General features: G+C 45.6%; 1 protein-coding gene and 1 long non-coding RNA gene across 3 annotated transcripts in view; one reads left to right on the forward strand and one right to left on the reverse strand.

The window, feature by feature from the left end:
* The window catches only part of VCAN (versican), a 96,748-nt gene extending 93,097 nt beyond the window's left edge, over positions 1–3,651 (reverse strand). The window contains exon 1 of one of the 2 annotated variants that reach the window (XM_083151839.1): positions 3,310–3,651. The gene's annotated coding sequence lies outside the window, so the exon portion shown is untranslated. The remainder of the gene's footprint in view (positions 1–3,309) is intronic. The other variant, XM_083151840.1, reaches the window with a different exon arrangement.
* LOC146017978 (uncharacterized) lies at positions 1,789–15,928 on the forward strand. The gene is made up of 3 exons (XR_014450521.1): positions 1,789–2,286; positions 6,521–6,936; positions 14,410–15,928. It is a non-coding gene; the product is annotated as an uncharacterized LOC146017978 (long non-coding RNA).
* Positions 15,929–20,537: the final 4,609 nt, after the last annotated feature.

Genomic DNA, 20,537 nt, shown 5'->3' on the forward strand with positions numbered 1-20,537 from the left:
CACTGACTGGAATAAAGAACACAGATGAGTTAAATACACAGATCTGCAGAGTGTTTTCTTAACTGGTTTATCTCAAGACATTATTCACAGAGGCTGAAAATCCCCTGTGTATCCCTGACCTATGTGGGTGGTGATAATATGGCTTTAAACAGGCATCATATATGTTCCTTCCACAGTAACTTTGTATCTTGCTGACAATATTCTGTAATGAGTGAGAGTGATTCTCTATTGCCATCATGATTCACAGGAAAAAGTACTTCTGAGTAAACAAATATAAGTGGGGGAGGGGCTGAGTGAATTATCCCATATTCCTTGGTGGTCTTACTGGTGGCTTCCCCTGAGAAAGCCTTGTGAAAAGACTTGGGGTATATTTTTGGCAAAGCTAGGGAGAGATAAAATTGTGAGAAATAAAGTACCAGCCAATCAACTTCTCCCTAACAAGTTATATGCTGTGTTTGTAAAAATGGTAGAAGTTGATTGGTTAGTACTTTATCTCGCACAATTTTATCTCTCTGGAAGCTTTGATAAGTAGCATTCACCACAGTACATACATACCTTATAGCAATATTTCCCCACAGCTAATTGGAGTAGGTTTTATTACATTAAAAGGTATTGATCATAACTGCCCACCAGGTATAACTGTAAAGCAGTTCCTTCGGCCCTCCAGCTGTTGTGGAACTACACATCCCAGCATGCCTTGTTACAGTTTTGCTATGTGGTCATGTTACAACTGTTGCAGGGCATGCTGGGATGTGTAGTTCAACAACAGCCGGAGGGCAGAAGGTTCCCCATCCCTGCGTGTAAAGGCATTTGGTAAATCGGTGTGGGCGGGCGTAAGACACACTGTACTACAAAGCAGCGGGGTTTGTCCGAGGGTTTTATACGGCACATGCTGATGAGATAATGAAATAAACCTATACGGTGCTCCCATAGTCCACGTGGCGACTGATAAAACGGATCTTCCCCGGACATTGCCCGTCTCTACAAAGCAATTCTCCCTCCCAACTCTCTTTGCAGTCACCGCCCTAACCGTGGCTCATGGAGACAGCTGGCTTTTGTTATGTGAGCCTGCCTGATCTGGGACTGCATCTTCCCAGAGGTGAAACCAGAGCCAGGCAAGGGGGCTCCCCAGAAGACCCCCTCTGCATTCACAGGACAGCCCTGCTACATCCATCGCCTTCCTGGGAAATCTGCTTGCTTTAGTCACCCAGCTTGTCATTAAACATCCCCACATTTGTTTTCTAGCAAACACAGGTTTCATTGAGCCACATGCAGTTTCTATACATGCATAGGGTCACAGGAAACATAAGCCACGCTTGGGCAACATGTGGTTATGCAGCAGCTGTGGAACTACAAGTTAAAGCATGCCCAGTGCTACCCTAGTGCTGTAAAAACCTATAGCCCTCTGTCTACATAGAGTTCACTCCTTCACAGCTATCAGCTAACAGGATGGATCACAATTTGAAACATAGTCATCAGTATCATAATAACTGTATCCGCTGCCTCCATGTAATTCCAGTATAAATCAATGAAAGGCTATATAAAACGAAACATTTTTTTTCCTGCTTGCCAACATTTAACAGCAGATTAGTAATATTGTGCATAGGCTGACAATGTTGTAGCGCAGATCACTAGGCAGATGCAATGGAAGATGTGAGCCAGAGATAGGACACAAAGGGGGTGTGTGAACCTCGTGTACAAGCGCTTTGCAGCAAGATGCTGCGGAAAGAAATTCCCCTTTCCTCCGGCAGAGGTCGCGCTTCTCCCTCTTGGAGCACAAGACATTCCTAGACATCCCATTGCCAGGCTCTGAATCAGAACAATACCTTCTTCTGCACTCTCATAAAACACATCAGCCCAGATAGCAGTGATTAGCCGGAGAATGGACACAGCAGGTTCATTTACAGCATCTTCTGCACTACATTCACGTGACACATGCAGAAAGGTTGTGACTTTCTTTGTTTGGGAACTGTCCTTTGCTGCCTGCACAGAGTAATCCTTAACCGCATAAAGTCACACAGTATGTTTCTGCTTAACTGCCACACTTGAATTGACTCGCATTACTTTACACAGCCCCATTGAAAAATGCAACAATACAGTGTAACATCTGGGATGTAAATGTTGCTTCTTAGGATAAACATTGTTCACACAGCAAGGCCAATGTACTTAGTGTTGGGGGATCTGCAGACCTAGAGCATGAGAAATGTACTTATTAACTTTGTAACGGGAGCTGGTCATTCCCTGTATGTTATCCACGCTGGACTTTGAGCTGGGATCCCTAACCTGGTGAGTAATGAGACATCATATCCTCACTTGAAATGAATACAATGCTACATAGTCCATCCTTTACAAATAATCGATTATTGCTACATAATGCATTTGCTTATACAGCGCATATGTATGCATGACTGTATATATATATATATATATATATATATATATATATACACACAATTATATTCTGCTTATTTAGGGTTTTGTCTGCTTTTGCATTTATCAGAACCCCAGCCTCACCTTGTAAGTACTGTATCCCCCCTCCCTCCCCTCCAGTTTTCAGTCTTTGTGTAACATAGAGGCTTACACAGATATCTCACGGGACTATAAGCTTGTCCACTGACCACCTTCCTTTTGGGGGGACCAGTTAGACTGTGGCCATCCCTGAACACCGTTTGCTCCCTGCCACAGATCCTGAGACTTCCTTGGGGTTCCCAGGCTTTGCACAAAAGCTAATTCTCTGCATGTGTATAGAAAGGGAATGAGCTTTCCAGGAACAGCACGAGCAGAGGGCTAGCTGTATCAGATAGAGCTGGCAGATGTCATCAGCAGCACCGAGATCCTCTACATTCATCCTTAGCAGCGCTGCACATCTCTGATCACTCCTTAGCAGCGCTGCACATCTCTGATCACACCTTAGCAGCGCTGCACATCTCTGATCACACCTTAGCAGCGCTGCACATCTCTGAGCACACCTTAGCAGCGCTGCACATCTCTGAGCACACCTTAGCAGCGCTGCACATCTCTGAGCACACCTTAGCAGCGCTGCACATCTCTGATCACACCTTAGCAGCGCTGCACACATTGCCCATTGTACCACACAAGAATACGCTCGTGTTTAGGGAATACAAAAGTAGTGGCCAGCAATCAGCAAGGTTATCCATATGTCACTATGAATACCTTTCCTCACTGGGTCTCCAAGCATTGGTCATTTGATATATATATATATATATATATATATATATATATATATATTCATCACTTACGCTATTGCTGAAACACCCAATAATATATAGAAATATTGCAGCATATTACCTTGAAAGGTGACCTAGTAATGTCATGAAGTCCAGTAGTGTGATACAGAGATGGGTTGTAGAGTTTCCTGTGGATGATGTATTAGTATATCCCAGTGTCAGAGGGTCTGGCTGATGATTTGGGCTTGCACTGTTTCTGAGCTGTTATCCCCCTGTAGGTTCCCCCGTTGGAGACCAGACCTCTCCCCAGCGTGTGTCTGATTGGAGTCCTTGTGAAAGAAGAACTAGAGTCTCTTTGGCTGCAAGTTCAAATGCGGGATCTGACACCCCTCATGATTATATCATTACACCGTCAGCACAGTGAGAAGGAGGGGCACTCAGTGTAAGAGGAGGGCTCACTCACCCTCCCTGACTCCAAGGAGATCCCAACTACAGCCCCTGCCCCCCCTCCACCCCCTACCCCCCTATGCATTATACAGCACTTTACACTTTCAGTACCAGAAACCCCCTGCACACTAACTCACTCAGGAGACTGGAATTGCAACATATGAGTTCTTACATATTAATTGTTCAGCTTCTGTATAGATATGATTCCTCCACTTCTAGTAACTGTTATCCCCCCCCCCCCCCTCACACACTAGTTATATCCACAGTATATCCCGAGAAAATGGATTGTGAGTGTGTGCCATCTACACAATAACTAATACATATATTACAGTTACAGCTGTGCATTCAATTGTTCCCTTTAACCTCTTATTGTCCGTCTCCAATTCCTTGCTGTGATGTCACGCACCCCAGCTTATCCCTATAATATCCTGCAATAGTCATGTAGTTTATCTAACTGCGCACATACAATAGGTCATATCACAGGAATCCTCTTGTACACTGTCATGATTCCAGCGAATTTCCCAACTCACAGCCCCCATTGCTGACTATCAGCTCCATCGACGCCCCACTGCCCTATTTGGAATAAGATTTTCTATCATCCCCTGTGAAATGGTCCAAGAAAACGCCTAAGCACTGAGCCTAGAGCCAGGACTATTATGTCCCCACATCCCTTTTGGCCTAGATTATTATTCAGATTGTAATAAACATTTGTGTTTTTGTTTTTGTACATCTGCTGATTAAAACTCCTGGCAGCCCCCAGATCACAGCACTGACATACTGGCTGCAATGGGTGCAGATGACAAAGGATACAAGCAAAGGAGAACGACTCCCCATGATATAAGTATTGGCAGGCATGGGGTACTGGCAACCTGGCACTGGCATTTCGGTGGGCACGCCTCTCATGAGAGACATGCGGTATATGAATGGGATGATATTGCCTATAGACCTAATGTGTTTTTAATGAAATAAGAGTCTTTTCATCTGTCACCTAGATAAGCCAATGTGCTTGTAGTAAGAGAGAAAAAAGGAGTTCGTGTAACCACAAAGAGACTGGGAAGGGAGCCAGGATAGTATAATCGCTTTGGATTCATTTACAAGAGACATCTCAGCTTTAGATGTGATCAGGACAGTGTGCAATGAACATGACTGTAGAGGAATCTTCTGCTTTGTGTACAGTAGATTAGCTGCAGCACTCACCAGGGGGCAATGCTGTTTGTCTATATACACTTCACATGAAACACCTTCAGCCCCAGTTACACATGGGAGCTGTGTTCACACCTGTGGGAGTCAAAATACTGCAAACAAATAAATGAATTTAGTGGTCCATGTAAGCAGCCAGCCTTCCTCTGGCTAATGCTTATAGAGCAATAAAGCACTCAGTGTCCTCTTACAGGCTTATACATTAATGATTGCACACAGAGGTTAAGCAAGCACTGCTGCTCACAAATACCTGGAAGTAAACACACAAGGAATGTCTGGTGGCCATTGTCCCATTCAGGTCTGCACAATGCGACAGTCACAGTCAGGCAATCAGAGGCATGGGATAGTTCAGGCTCCCCAGATGTTGATCTCCAACTGGAACATCAATCTGGGATTTGTAGCCCCTCCCCTATTGTTCAGCTGGATTTAATTGGTGAGTTTATATAAATAATTATTACAAGGTGCTATCATGTCTTCAGATTTACTTGGAAATCACATCCATTTATCCACTTATAATTCTCCTTTTAACATGCAATTTGAATGTCACTGACTGATGAGATTGACAGATGTCAAATAGCAGACAATAGTGTCACATAAAACAGCTACCTCCCATGTGGGATCTCTGTGACCAACTGGTTTCTCACAATCCCACCAAAGACCACCAAGCACAGTGGTCTCACACCCTCTCCAGCGTATAAAGGGAAAAATGCCAGCCCTCATTCCCAAAATAGAGTCCTCTAGCGAGAGTGACAGCTAAATATAGCAGGGACAGCGTCATTGTCTGTGTGTAGCCTAGGTGGCTTCTGCCCTAGCAAATCATTTTACTCATATCAGTGTCCTATTTCCCTATCCTGGGCTGATTCCTGTAATTATATCTTCACCCTTGTGATAGAGCAAGCTGAGCATGCCAGCAATTCACAGGTGGAGGTGTCCTAGGAGCAGTCTTATCTGCCACATATTAGATTAGATAAGACTGCTCCTAGGACACCTTTAGATAAGGGTTTGACATTGCCTGTGTTATTCCAGCTATGATTGCCGCAGATCAATGCAACACAAGGGCAAAATCAATAGGAGGAGAGGAGAAGGGTGGTTATAGGACACAGTGACAGCAGGGAAACTCCATACAGATCATACTGTGGGCTTCTGAATTCTGCTGCACTACAAATATCCCCAGTGACAGCAGCATAGTAGCTGGGAGTACAATGACAAAAGTATCCATCCATCCATCCACCCATCCCAATTAACGTGCCAGTGATTACACACTATCTATCTATCTATCTATCTATCTATCTATCTATCTATCTATCTATCTATGTATCATCTATCTATCTATCTATCTATCTATCTATCTATCCATCCATCCATCCATCCCAATTAATGTGCCAGTGATTACACACACCATCTATCTATCTATCTATCTATCTATCTATCTATCTATCTATCTATCTATCCATCCATCTATCCATACCAATGAATGTCCCTGATTACAGTCCATCAAAATACATACATAATATGAAATAATAATAATAATTATTATTATTAATAATAATAATATTAATAATAATAATAATTATATGCAGTTTTTCCCATTAAGGCTGATAAGGCATATCTGGTTATAGGCATATATGGTAAAGTTCATTCATTGGATATTGTAACTAGAAGTGACATATCATTTTGTATTTCAGATCATTTATAACTGCTGCCTCGTTACCCTGCACTGAATGCGCACAATAATAATCCATGTATCAGTGCTGGCTTTAATGACACCTCTCCCTCCGGTCCTGCTACTGTACATTGCTGGCTGAGCACGGATTACTGAGCGGTGTGAGTTACACTTACATCTGAACACAAGGAAGCAGCAGAGATCTTAAAACAGAAGATTCAGTCCCATTGTGAGACACCACAGCCTACTTGGCTCTCTCTGTACTGCTGATATTAACTGTACACTTCCCTGCTGCTGGAGAACCACGTACACTGACACATACACCGCTGCAGAGAGAGAACATTCACTCCAGAGCAGCGATCAGCAGCGGAAATAACGCATTTGTCTATTTATCACCAGTCAGCTCATGAGTGGCCAAGTTGCTGACGTTACGGCCAGGTACCGCTGGCTCCTAAAGAGTTAATGCATAGAAATTCAGAATCCTCACCATTCCCTCTTTTCCCTCTCCATAGCCTTTGTTGTCTGTTAATCTCCCTTATGCACAAATCCCAACACACCCTGGGCTCAGGGTTTTATCTTCCCTGTTCCCCTTGTTGAATCAAGTCATCCAGTCACATCAATCACATACTATTGTGTCTCCTAAAGCACTAATTGCTTCCTATTAACTTCTGCTGCAAACTACAATGACACAGCCAGAGGAGAAGGGTTGTGTATTATGTACAATGAGTTGTAAAAAACTTGCTCAGATTAGAACTGGGAAATCGGTTAAGATCCCTGGAAATGCAAATCACTCACTACAAAGCCGTTCCTATTGTGCAGCTGTATGCTGTGCTATGCCCCTTCTGCTATACAGATGTACCATAACAATTCCCCTTCTCACACAATAGATATATACAGTATAGGACTGTCACTAGTAAGAGGCACCAGCTTGGAGAACAAACAAGGCACCTCCATGCTGACCCTTACCCATTTATCAGTAACCCAGCACACTTTCTTTGAAGCAACTCATTATTATGAATAGCACCTATACCATTAGACTCCCAACTGACCAGATCACACTGTGCCTTACTGATGTCTGATATCAATTCCCAAAGCACCCATTGGCTCATTTTATGTGCTTCTGAAATATAGGTAGAATGCTAAAGATAAATAAATGACAAACATTCCACAGCAATCCATTAATCAGTGCCATGGTAGTATGTGCTATTCAGAATTTTACATCTAGAACAATGTACAGTAAGTTATATCAATCAATAATATGGGTAGGTACTGTATATATATATATATATACTAGGTGATTCATCGCGCCCTACGGGCGCTCTTCACACCGTCGTAAGGGGCTGCGCCCCCTTAATTTGTGAACGTTTGTATATGAGAAATATGGTTAGAATTGTATGAAAGATGCCCTGTATTGCAACTTAGGTGTCCGCGAATCGCGGGAGGGGGGGTCGCGGAGGGTGCCGCGAATTGCAGGAGGGGGGGTCGCGGGGGGTGCCGCGAATTACAGGAGGGGGGGTTGTGGGGGGGTGGATGCTGCGAATCGCGGGAGGGGAGGGATTGCAGAGAATCGCGGGAGGGGGGGTCGCGGGGTGGGTTGCCGCAAATCGCGGGAGGGGGGTTACGGGGGCGGGGGTTGCGGCGAATCATGGTAGGGGGGGTCGCGGGGGGTGTGCCGTGAATCACGGGAGGGGGGGTCACGGGGTGGGGTGCCGAGAATCGCGGGGGGGGTGTGTGTGTGCCGTGAATCGCGGGAGTGGGGGTTGCGGGGGAGGGTGGGGGGGTGTGACGCGAATCGCCACAAGAAAAAATCAACACAGAAAGGTCAACACATGTAAATGTTGACATAAGTGTGGCACTTCATTGGTGTCCATGTCGACACATGAGAATGAATATGAAAACATTCAAAAAATGAAAAAAAAACTTCAAAAACTCATGTCAACCTTTTTCATTGTCGACCATAGCCATGTCAGTGTTTTCCATGTGCAATTTAATGCTGGAGCTGCCGCGAATCGCGGGGGGGTGCCGCGAATTGCGGGAGGGGGGGTCACGTGGGTGCCGCGAATCGCGGGAGGGGGGTTACGGGGCGGGGGTTGCGGCGAATCATGGGAGGGGGGGGCGCGGGGGTGTGCCGTGAATCACGGGAGGGGGAGTCACGGGGTGGGGTGCCGAGAATCGCGGGGGAGGTGTGTGTGTGTGTGCCGTGAATCGCGGGAGTGGGGGTTGTGGGGGGGGGGGGGGGGTGTGACGCAAATCGCCACAAGAAAAAATCAACACAGAAAGGTCAACACATGTAAATGTTGACATAAGTGTGGCACTTCATTGGTGTCCATGTCGACACATGAGAATGAATATGAAAATATTCAAAAAATTAAAAAAAAACCTTCAAAAACTCATGTCAACCTTTTTCATTGTCGACCATAGCCATGTCAGTGTTTTCCATGTGCAATTTAATTCTGGAGCTGCCGCGAATCACTGGGGGTGCCGCGAATTGCGGGAGGGGGGGTCGCGGGGTTGGGTGCCGCGAATCGCGGGAGGGCAGGGTTCACAGGGGTTCCGGTGGGGGGTTGCCGCGAATTGCGGGAGGTGGGGGGTCACGGGGGGTGCCGCGAATCGCGGGGGGGTTGCGGGGGGTGTGACGCGAATCGCCACAAGAAAAAATCAACACAGAAAGGTCAACACATGTAAATGTTGACATAAGTGTGCCACTTCATTGGTGTCCATGTTGACACATGACAATGAATATGAAAATATTCAAAAAATGAAAAAAAAAACTTCAAAAACTCATGTCAACCTTTTTCATTGTCGACCATAGCCATGTCAGTGTTTTCCATGTGCAATTTAATTCTGGAGCTGCCGCGAATCACGGGGGGTGCCGCGAATTGCGGGAGGGGGGGGGGTCGCGGGGTTGGGTGCCGCGAATCGCGGGAGGGCGGGGTTCACAGGGGTTCCGGTGGGGGGTTGCCGCGAAATGCGGGAGGTGGGGGGTCACGGGGGGTGCCGCGAATCGCGGGGGGGGGGGTTTGCGGGGGGGGGTGTGACGTGAATCGCCACAAGAAAAAATCAACACAGAAAGGTCAACACATGTAAATGTTGACATAAGTGTGCCACTTCATTGGTGTCCATGTTGACACATGACAATGAATATGAAAACATTCAAAAAATGTAATAAATCTTCAAAAACTCATGTCAACCTTTTTTATTGTCGACCATAGCCGTGCCAGTGTTTTGCATGTGCCATTTAATCCTGGGGCTGCCGCGAATCGCGGGGGGTGCCGCGATTTGCGGGAGGGGGGGTTGCGGGGGGTGGGTGCCGCGAATCGCGGGAGAGCAGGGTTCATGAGGGTTCCGGTGGGGGGTTGCCGCGAATTGCGGGAGGTGGGGGGGTTGCAGGGGGGTGCCGCGAATCGCTGGAGGGGGGGTTGCGGGGGTGTGACGCGATTCGCCACAAGAAAAAAATCAACACAGAAAGGTCAACACATGTAAATGTTGACATAAGTGTGGCACTTCATTGGTGTCCATGTCGACACATGAGAATGAATATGAAAATATTCAAAAAATGACAAAAAAACTTCAAAAACTCATATCAACCTTTTTCATTGTCGACCATAGCCATGTCAGTGTTTTCCATGTGCAATTTAATTCTGGAGCTGCCGCGAATCACGGGGGGGTGCCGCGAATTGCGGGAGGGGGGGTCGCGGGGGTGGGTGCCGCGAATCGCGGGAGGGCGGGGTTCACAGGGGTTCCGGTGGGGGGTTGCCGCGAATTGCGGGAGGTGGGGGGTCACGGGGGGTGCCGCGAATCGCGGGAGGGGGGGTTGCGGGGGGGTGTGACGTGAATCGCCACAAGAAAAAATCAACACAGAAAGGTCAACACATGTAAATGTTGACATAAGTGTGCCACTTCATTGGTGTCCATGTCGACACATGACAATGAATATGAAAAATGAATACGAATTGCGCGGGGGGGTGGTGCCGCGAATCGCGGGAGGGGGGTCGCAGGGGGGGTGCCGCCAATCGTGCAAGGGGGGGTCGCGGGGGGGTTCTTTTTGCAGCGAATCGCGGGAGGGAGGTCACGGGGGGGTGTTTTTTCCGCAAATCGGGGGGGGTCACGGGGGAGGGTTTGCCGCGATTCGCGGGAGGGGGGGTCGCGGGGTGGTGGTTATGCCGCGAATTGCGGGAGGGGTCGTGGGGGGGTTCTTTTTGCAGCAAATCGCGGGAGGGGGGGTCGCGGGGGTGTTTTTGCTGCGAATGGCGGTAGGGGGGGTCGCGGGGGAGCGGGTGTTTTTGCCGCGAATCGCGGGAGGGGGGGGCGCGCGGGGGGGGGAGGTTTTGCCGCAAATCGTGGGAGGGGGGCGCTCACCTGGTGGCTGTGGAGTAGCAGTGCTGGGCAACATGGGAAGGCAGTGGGTGTCTGGAGTGGCACTGTCTGTGGGCTCACTGGGCTGGTTCTCTGTCACATACCTCCCAACATGACCCTCTCCAGGAGGGACACAATGCTCTGTTTCTAGACTTCCCCTTAATGTATGATTGCCATCACCTGTTTTAAACAGGTTAATTTCTCAGAAAGGTGTTCAGCACAGATGAAGGCAATCACACATTAAGAGGAAAGTCCAGGAACAGAGCGTTATAGACACAGACACCCACTTTGAGTGACAGATGTAGCCAAATATATAGGAGATATATATATATATATATATATATATATATATATATACACAACACTAATAGATATAGCACAACTGTGAACAGCCAGATAAATTATATATATATAGATAGATACTAGAAAGATAGATAGATAGATAGATAGATAGATAGATAGATAGATACTAGAAAGATAGATAGATAGATACTAGATAGATAGATAGATAGATAGATAGATAGATAGATAGATAGATACTAGATAGATAGATAGACAGACAGACAGACAGACAGACAGATAGATAGATAGATAGATAGATAGATAGATAGATAGATAGATATGGATAGATAGATACTAGATAGATAGATCTATAGATAGATATATAGGGGGAGATTCTCTAAGAATCTCCGCCCCCCTTCGCCGCCCATCGCATATTTAATTATCGCATATGCTGTAACGTATGCGACAATTAAGGCAAAGGACAGCTCTTGCGTTAAGAGCTGTCCTTTGCGGTGAGAGTCACCGGGTCCCAGCAGGTCCCGGCGGCTCTCCCCTCCCTCCCTCGCAGCAGCGCCGGGCTCTCCTCCTCCCTGCACCCGGAAGAGGATCAGTGCAGGGAGGAGGTCACAGGTCCGGGCAGCACTGCGCTGTGCTGCCCGGACACAGGTGAGGGGGCGATGCAGGGCGGCGGGGGGTCGGCGCGGGGCGGCGGAGGGTTGCGATAGAAGCCCATTGGCTTCTATGGGGCATCGCCAGATTTTTCTGGCGATGCCCCCCGCCGCGGTAACCCGGCAGGGGATGCTAACAGCATCCCAAAATGCGGTAAAAACCCCGATAACGGGGTTTTTACCGCATTTTTAGCTTAGAGAATCTCCCCCATAGATAGAAAGATACTAGATAGATAGATATATAAATAGAAAGATACTAGATAGATAGATACTAGATAGGTATATAAATAATGGTGTTACGTATGATAAGTCATCCCATTATACTGTACTGCCCTATTCATGGGAAACCATTATGTTTTCTAAGTGGTAGCACTTTCCCTAGTGTAAAGTATTAGGATATTTGAAGTCACCTCGGACTTGTTTTGGGTTCCTCTTTTTGTAATCACGAACCACATTAATGACAGTTAATTTCCTGGTCATTTGTTATAAGGAGGATATTAGGAGTTTGTGGATCTCCTGCACCTTTAACCCTGTGTTGTATATTTTATCTCTCCTTAGCTGTGAGAAACAGAACTTGTTACTACAACAATAGCGATGTCTGATGTGATCACAGACTGGGCCTATTTATTAAACCTTTTTCCCATGACATTCCTAAGGAAACAGCTCATAACTCACATATAAGTAAGAGGGACATATAATACAGATATCTCCTATGGGGCTCTATTCACGACGTTCCTTTTCTCATTAAAAATGCAGAAAGGAGTGTTTCCGCATTTCTAAAGCAAACCCCGATATCCTGCAAAGGGTTAATGGAGAAGATAGCGCTATTATTTTGTCTGTTCATACACTGGGGCAGAGGGCCATTTTCCCATCAGTCCCTTCAGGATCTTATAAAGAGCAGTAATTGTATGCCAAGCTCTAGCCTACCAAATAGATTAGGCTGTATGTAGGCTTTATATTATTCTGTATACAATTATATTTATGTGGTTTATATATTTATTATTATTTATTTATTAACAGTTTCTTATATAGCGCACACATATTCCGCAGCGCTTTATAGAGAATATTTGAACATTCACATCAGTCCCTGCCCCAGTGGAGCTTACAATCTATATTCCCTACCACATGTACACGCACACAGACATTGTAGGGTTATTTTTTTTTGGGAGGGGGACCAATTAGCCTACCAGTATATTTTTGGATTGTGGGAGGAAACCAGAGTACCCGGAGTAAACCCACGCAAGTACGGAGAGAATATACAAAGTCTGCACAGTTAGAGCCAGGGCTATTTTTCAGCAGGCTCCAGCAGGAACTGAGGCCCTTATACTAGTTCACTCTTTCTGACAAAATATTTCTTAGATGGACAAAACCATGTGCACTGCAGGTGAGGCAGGTGTTACTTGTGCAGAGATAATTAGATTTGGGTGGGTTTTTACACCTGCCTCACCTGCAGTGCACATGGTTTTGTCCATCTAATGCCCCCCATACACGGTCCGTTTTTTCGGTCCGTTCTGTACTTTTAAAGTACACATCGGATCGGATCGTATCCCTAGTGCATGCAGTGTGCATGCACTGTGATCCATTCCGATGTGTACCTAGTACAAAAAGTATGTGCAGCACATACTTTTTGTACCGTACTATGTGATGCGCGGGAGCGCGCATCGCATAGTACAGAACGGAGCCCTACACAACGGACCGTGTATGGGCTCCTTAAGAAATATTTTGTCAGATAGAGTGAACTAGAATAAGGGCCTCAGTTCCTGCTGGAGCCTGCTGAAAAATAGCCCTGGTTAGAGCCATGGTGGGAATCGAACCCGTGTCCTCAGCGCTGTGAGACAGTAATGGTAACCATTGCACCGTCCATACTGCCCCCGTACTTCCCTATATAAATGTTCCCCTTTGTCACCTCTACATACCTGTGTTAAATACTCACTTTAGCTATGTATTTATGTGGATTACAATCCAGTATGTATTAGTCTGTGTTCAATATTAGAGAAGAGAGAGGGGGGAGTCGGGGGAGGGGTACCTGATGACTGGCTGGTGGTGGGGATCCCAGTGGGCAGTATACCGATGTCGAAATCTTGACTGTTTTACTGCCCGACAATTGGGATCCCAACCAACAGGGGATATTCTCACTGTGGGGGGGGGGGGGGTCCACAACCCCCACAGATGGAGTATAGAACCAGTCATGAGCGCAGCAAGCCACTGAGCCAGCAGTGCTGTGAGTGCACCATGCCTGCAAAGGGCTTTTTTGTCATCGTCCCCTGCTGGAGTACCGGCGGCCGGGATTGCTATGTCTGTATAATGAGCGTCGGGATCACGACCGTCGGCCAGCCATACCACACCCGTTGTGGGATAGAGAGTTGTATACCACCACAACATGCCTTATTCTCCCGCTGCATTGTAACACCTTCATTTACATAGTACCCTGTATATTTCCACTTAGGTCATTGTTCAACTGTTCCATGGATGGTGTTGCTGATAACCCTTCATTAACCTACATAGCCAAATAAACCTTTCCTATCTAACTGCATCTCCACTGTACAGTCCAAACATATCCTCACTTATTTTCTCTTTCTTCACTTTCCCATTCGTCTGACCCCAGGGCAACATTGCTGAGAGAAAAAAGGTCTCCCCCAAAACAAGGACCAGTGGGGAGCTTGGACACCGGCTGTTACACAAAGCTTCTGCTAAATGATAGGGAGATATTACACTGCACCCCACTGAGACCCCCCAGTTGGAATCACTACCCGACCAGCCCTGGAAGATCCATTCACTGCATCTTGGTATTTGGAAGCCCTTCAATGCCGTATACCAGCGCCAACATACGCATGAGGAGTGAAGGCACAAGGCTCTGCTAATAATTCTACCTCTAGAGGTTTACAGGAATTAATACATCAGCAGCTACCGATACCGCAATGCATGAGGCACAGATACTATCAGCCCCACTCCTATATACTATATACTTTTCCTCATTAGCTACCGGAGACTCTATTGAAAAATACAGAGGCATGATGGGAACAGACAATTTTTGGTACTTGTATAGTTTCACGGCGGCATTTACGTAGTCAGTGTAGTGTCCCTGTCAGAATCAGTGTAGTGTTCCCGCAGCCTGCATAGTTAGAGTAGTCAGCGTCCCTGTTAGAATCAGCGCAGTGTTCCCGCGGCCCCTGACAGAATCAGCGTAGTGTTCCCACGGCCAGCGTAGTTATAGTAGAGAGTCAGCGCTTATTACATTGTGTGGGAACCATTGACCATTTTAACCTGCCTGACCTGTTCCTGAAACACCCCCACTATCCATGTCAGCCTGAAGTGTGGCGAGTGGATGTGTTATGCGTCCTCCCGACATGTTCATACCCCCACTATCCACATCAGCATGGAGTTTATTTTATAAAATGTGGTGAGTGTAATGAGACACTGAGCCCAAAACATGGATTGAGCCAGAGATTAGATGGTGGGGGGCAAAGGGTAGGTGGGAGTCAAGAGTGACACCCAAGCAACAGAGTTGTAGAAAAGGATAGATGATGATATTGCCAACAGTGATGGACATATTAGGGGGAGGGTGGAGACTTTAGATGAAGGAAAGATGATGAGTTCAGTTTTGTCCAGGTTGTGCTTCAAACAGGCAGCTGGATACCGGGAGAAGACAGAGGGGGAGAGGTCAAGAGATGAGAAGTATAGGTGCATGTCATTGGCATAAAGGTGCTATTGAAGGGCAATAAACTTATGAGCTCACTCAAAGAAGAGTTGTACAGGGAGAAGAGAAGGGGGTCTAGGGCAGAACCCTGGGGACTCCAACAGCAGCGGTTAGTGAGGTAAGAGGTCAATAGTCTGGAGGGTGTGGAGAAGAAACGGATGATCCACAGTGTCAAAAGCAACAGAAGTATGAGAAGTGACTGGACTTGGCTAAGGGCAGGTCATTGGTGACTTTGACTAGGGCAGTTTCAGTGTAGTGGACCCACAAAAAAACTTAGCAATCTGGTGGACCGTTGTGCAATAGATAAATTGTGTATCAATTCCTTTTTCTCTATAGCTTGTAAGCTTGCGACCATTCCTTCCTACCTCTATGTGTATTACCCAGCTTTGTACTATCACTGTTGTTTTGAACTGTAAAGTGCAACATAATTTGCTACACTATGTAAGATACTGTTAATAAATAAAATAAATAAAAATCCTTCCCATTTCTTGTATTTGGATGAGTGTTGTGATGACATATTTTCCAGTCTGGTTTGTGTGCTTGGAGACATTGTTAAATTTTTACTCTCTATGGGCCAGATGTACTAAGCTTCAAAAGTGATAAAATGCAAAGTGATAAACCACCAGCCAATCATCTCTTAACTGCCATACTCCTTGCTGTCTTTGAAAAATGATAGGCAGGAGCTGATTGGTTGGTGGTTTTTCACTCTCCATTTTATCACTTTTCAAGGCTTAGTAAATCTCGCCCTATATATGAAGTCTCTCTCTCTCTCTCTCTCTCTCTCTCTCTCTCTCTCTCTCTCTCTCTCTCTCTCTTTCTCTCTCTATATATATACAGTATATACAGACTGATATTTTCAAATTATCGAGATGTGTAATCTGGCTGCTTGTGGCTGAGGGATCTACACCAATGGATTGTACTTTCTCTAGGTTGGTAGGAGTTTATGCCTTATCACCAATTAGGCCCTCCTTTTTAGACTGTTTGTGACAGAAACCCTGCCAGTATGGTAACTAACAAGCTCAGCTTACAGTATATGATGCATAGATAACCCTTGACATTAATGATGGCTCTAGGTGACACTCAAGTGTATTTCAGTGGCACGCCATACAGTATGTCCTTCTTCCATTGCACTGTTCTTCTCTCATACATCATCTTCTTCCTTTGCAGAGACATTTTGCCATCTTAAAACCTCTACAATCTATATAACCCAAGCATTGCCTGCACACCCAGGAAAGCCTGTGAGTCTGGTTATTAAATCCTGGGAGTCCCAATAACATAACATTTTAAAGCATGTAATTGTCTCAAGCAAGAGGGTAACTTCCAGAGGCAATGGAGACTCCTGCCTCTGGGCTCCAAGCTCTAAAGGGGCACCTGCTGGTTCATAGTGGGATCCAAGTGTGACCGTAGCTATTCCAATAGAGTATTGTGACGCACTTGCTGCTGCTGCATAGTTAATCAGTTCTGTCCTAGGAGCCCTGCAATAAGGGACAGGACAGCTCCTGGCTGGTACCGGTCAGCCTGCGCTGCAGCAAGCAAAGGTGTACCCTCCACTGCTGCTGGACTGTTAGATGGGACCCACCAGTGAAAGCTGATGGCTGAATCTTTTGAGTCTGACCCTGACCCAATGACCATTGTTAGACTTTTTTTTAAGGGGAAAGGTGCACCAAATCTCAACTTGCCTCGGGGCAACTGCCATGAACTTACTCTTTTGGTCTCAGGACTTCAAATGATCAACCTATAATAACAGACTAGCTTAAAAAAATGAAAGGACATGGAAAACTGTTTTATCAATGGTTCTGGGTGACAAAGAGGTGGTGTTGTGCTGCATGATATGACAGAGGGGTGCTGTGCTGGGTGACGGAGTGGGAGCTGTGCTACTGTAGCTGAAACAGAGGGAGAGCTGTCCAGGATACTGTGATAGAGTGGGAACTATCCTGAGTGATACAGAGGGAGAGCTGTCCTGGGTGACACAGAGGGGGTGTTGTCCTGGGTGACACAGAGGGGGTGCTGTGCTGCATGCTGTAATATAGAGGGTGATGTATTGGGTGACACAGAGGAAGTGCTACAGTATGCTGGGCGCTGTGACAGAGGTGGTGCTGTGCTAGGTGGGGGTGCTGTGCTGGGTAACACAGTAGTACTGCTGTGTTGGTTTCTATAACAGAGGGGTTGCTATGCTGGGTTATACATAGGGGGTGCTGTGCTAGGTGGGGGTGCTGTGCTGGGTAACACAGTGGGACTGCTGTGTTAGATGCTGTAACAGATGAGTTGCTATGTGCTGGGTAATAGAGTGGGGATGCTGTATTGGATGTTGTGACAGAGGAGTTGCTCTGCTGGGTGACAGTGGGTGCTGTGCTTGGTGACACCGAAGAGATGCTCTGCTAGATACTGGGTGGCACAGGAGTTTCTGGGATGGGGGTGGTTATATACTGGCAAGGTGAGTGTGCATAGTCCCTGAATAGAAGCTAATAGAGGGGTACACAGTAACTATGGATAGCAGACTTGGGGGTCATGTTTTTAGTAAATGCTGCAGATGTACTGTGTGTCTTTTGACTGTCGACATTCCCCATGTCGACGCAATGCTTGTGTCGACCTAATGACCCTGTTGACATAACCCATGTTGACATTCAGTCACGTCGACCTTCCTGCATGTCATACTTGAGTCATGTCGACCTTAATGCATGTCGACCTAGTGGTTTCGACCTAATGCTTGTCGACCTACATGCTGTAGAACTAGTGGCCGTATCCCCTTTCCTGCAAAATGCTTATTCTTGGATCCATACAATGTCTGCGTCATTTTCACATCCTTCAGGAGAGCTGTTATTCCCTTTGTTGCAGGCCTTAATTTATTTGAAAGTACTTTTTTTCCCGCTGATATCATATCAAAGATTATCAATCAATAATTTATAGTGTTTCTAGAAGTCCCATTTAAAGATGACCAAACTCTGTAGCCTTTGTGTGTAAGATCTTATTAAAGAGAAGTTCTGTTCAGCTGAAAAGCCCTCATTAAACATAGGTTGTGGTAAATGGTTATCACTCCTAATTCTGCCCTGGAGTACTTTCCCTCCCACGTTAATATACGTATAATTTCAGCATACTATCAGCTGTTACGACAACTGTTTCACAAGACAATTCCCACAACCATGGTGGTAATTTTAACACACACAAATAATGGGAAAATAAACATATCACAGAGTACAGGTCTAAGATATTGTTTGTTCTAGTTACAAAAATGCCATTAGCAGATTGCATTTGTTAGGAGGAGGCTCTTCTGTTCTTAGGTTCTTGTTAAAGAAAGATACTGTAATTAGATCTTTGAATTAGCCTATACTATACACAGATATTGGGCCTAAATTAGTAAGCATTGCAAATTACCAAAAATAGCTCATTGCGATTTTCGGCAATCTGCGCATGTTTACACGTGCCAGCATTGCCAAAAATGTGACTGCAGTCTTAGGAACAAGGGGAAAAGAGATATTAAGATATCGTGAAAAGGTGCTTTTGTTTTGGTAAATAAAAATGGGGTAGTCGATCCCAATGTAATGAAAAAAAAAGGACAGGAAGAGGTGTACCTGCGCTAAAATATCCAGTCGTCAGGCAAGTGGCATATAAAACTCAATATTTATATGATATAATTTATATACAATAATAACACTGTAAAATAATATTAAAAACAATTCATTGTAATGTATCCTTAAATAATGATAATAATTAGGACAGTTAGTCACCCTTATTGACCCGCCAGTCCGCAAACAGCCATAATTATAATTCACCCATTTCTGGGATAGTAATATGATGTTAGATGGAGATGTCCTCACCCACTTGTGTTGACAGGGTGGCGTGTGCCCCAGAAAAGTAGGGGATCAAATGTTGGTAGAGGATGTAATTCCCCAGAGTTGGAGGTGGTAGTTATAGAAACTCCTGGCTGAAGAGGATAGCCACAGTGGGTCTCATAGTGTGATGAAGTGACTCCTTGTTGTAAGTCCTCAAACAGGCAGAGGATGGACGAACTGAATTGGAGCTTTCTGGATCACCTGTAACACCTTACGCGTTTCGCTGCTGTCGGCAGCTTTTTCAGAGGTGACTTACTCTTTGTAAAGTCAGGGTTTAAATACCCTGCAGACTGACATTATGCCAAACACCTGATCACTGTGATTGAGATTCAATTAACTTTCAGAATTATAAAAACCATGTATAAGAATTATACTTCAAAGTTAGGAGACAGACTTAAATGTAGCCAATAAGTGGCTAATGGTTATATCAATGAACTATAAACAAATACAACCCTTACCAACCTAAACTGACAAAGAATAGACCATTCTAGTGATCCCTACAAAATAAAACCCTATAGTGACAAATATATATATAGATCAATATAGAGATCATTCTAGTGGCATCACTAGAGTTGGTATAACCGAGTGACGAAATGCCTGGTTTCACCCCAAAGGACATCCTAAGTAAGAAGCAGGGCTGTGGAAGAGATCTATACCTGTTTCTTTAGTTACACCCCTGCATAGCGTGGATATGAATGACAGCCAGTCAGTGAGCAGAGAGGGCGCTGGAAGAATGCTATAATTTTGCTATAAATATAATACCATAGCTATGGGGCTCTCTCATGTTCACAGCCAAGCTGTCACTGGTATGTGAGTGCAGTTTGTGCTGGGGGCCCTAATTGCAGATATGTGTACTAGCCCGGGGGGCAGAGGGCATCCTGCCCCCTGGCCCAGCCTACCACTCGGGAGTGACAACGGAGTGTTACAGGGGAGTGCTCTGGACAACACAGGCATGTCCGGACAGTTTTTTTTTGGAGGGAGGCCATGCCGACACAGAATATGGTGGCCCTACGTCTGACTTCATAGGCTACGAAGCCAGGGGAGAATCGGTGATATGAAAGCTCACATAGTAGCGATTCAATCACTACAGTGTGCAATTATTTATGTATTACCTTCTATAAAAGATAAAGGGCCAGGTGCACTAAGCTTCAAAAGTGATAAAATGGAGAGTGATAAATAACCAACCAATCAGCTCCTAACTTCCAT

This window comes from Crinia signifera, chromosome 1 (assembly GCF_055691185.1).
Source record: "Crinia signifera chromosome 1, ASM5569118v1, whole genome shotgun sequence".
In the NCBI taxonomy this organism is placed as follows: domain Eukaryota; kingdom Metazoa; phylum Chordata; class Amphibia; order Anura; family Myobatrachidae; genus Crinia; species Crinia signifera.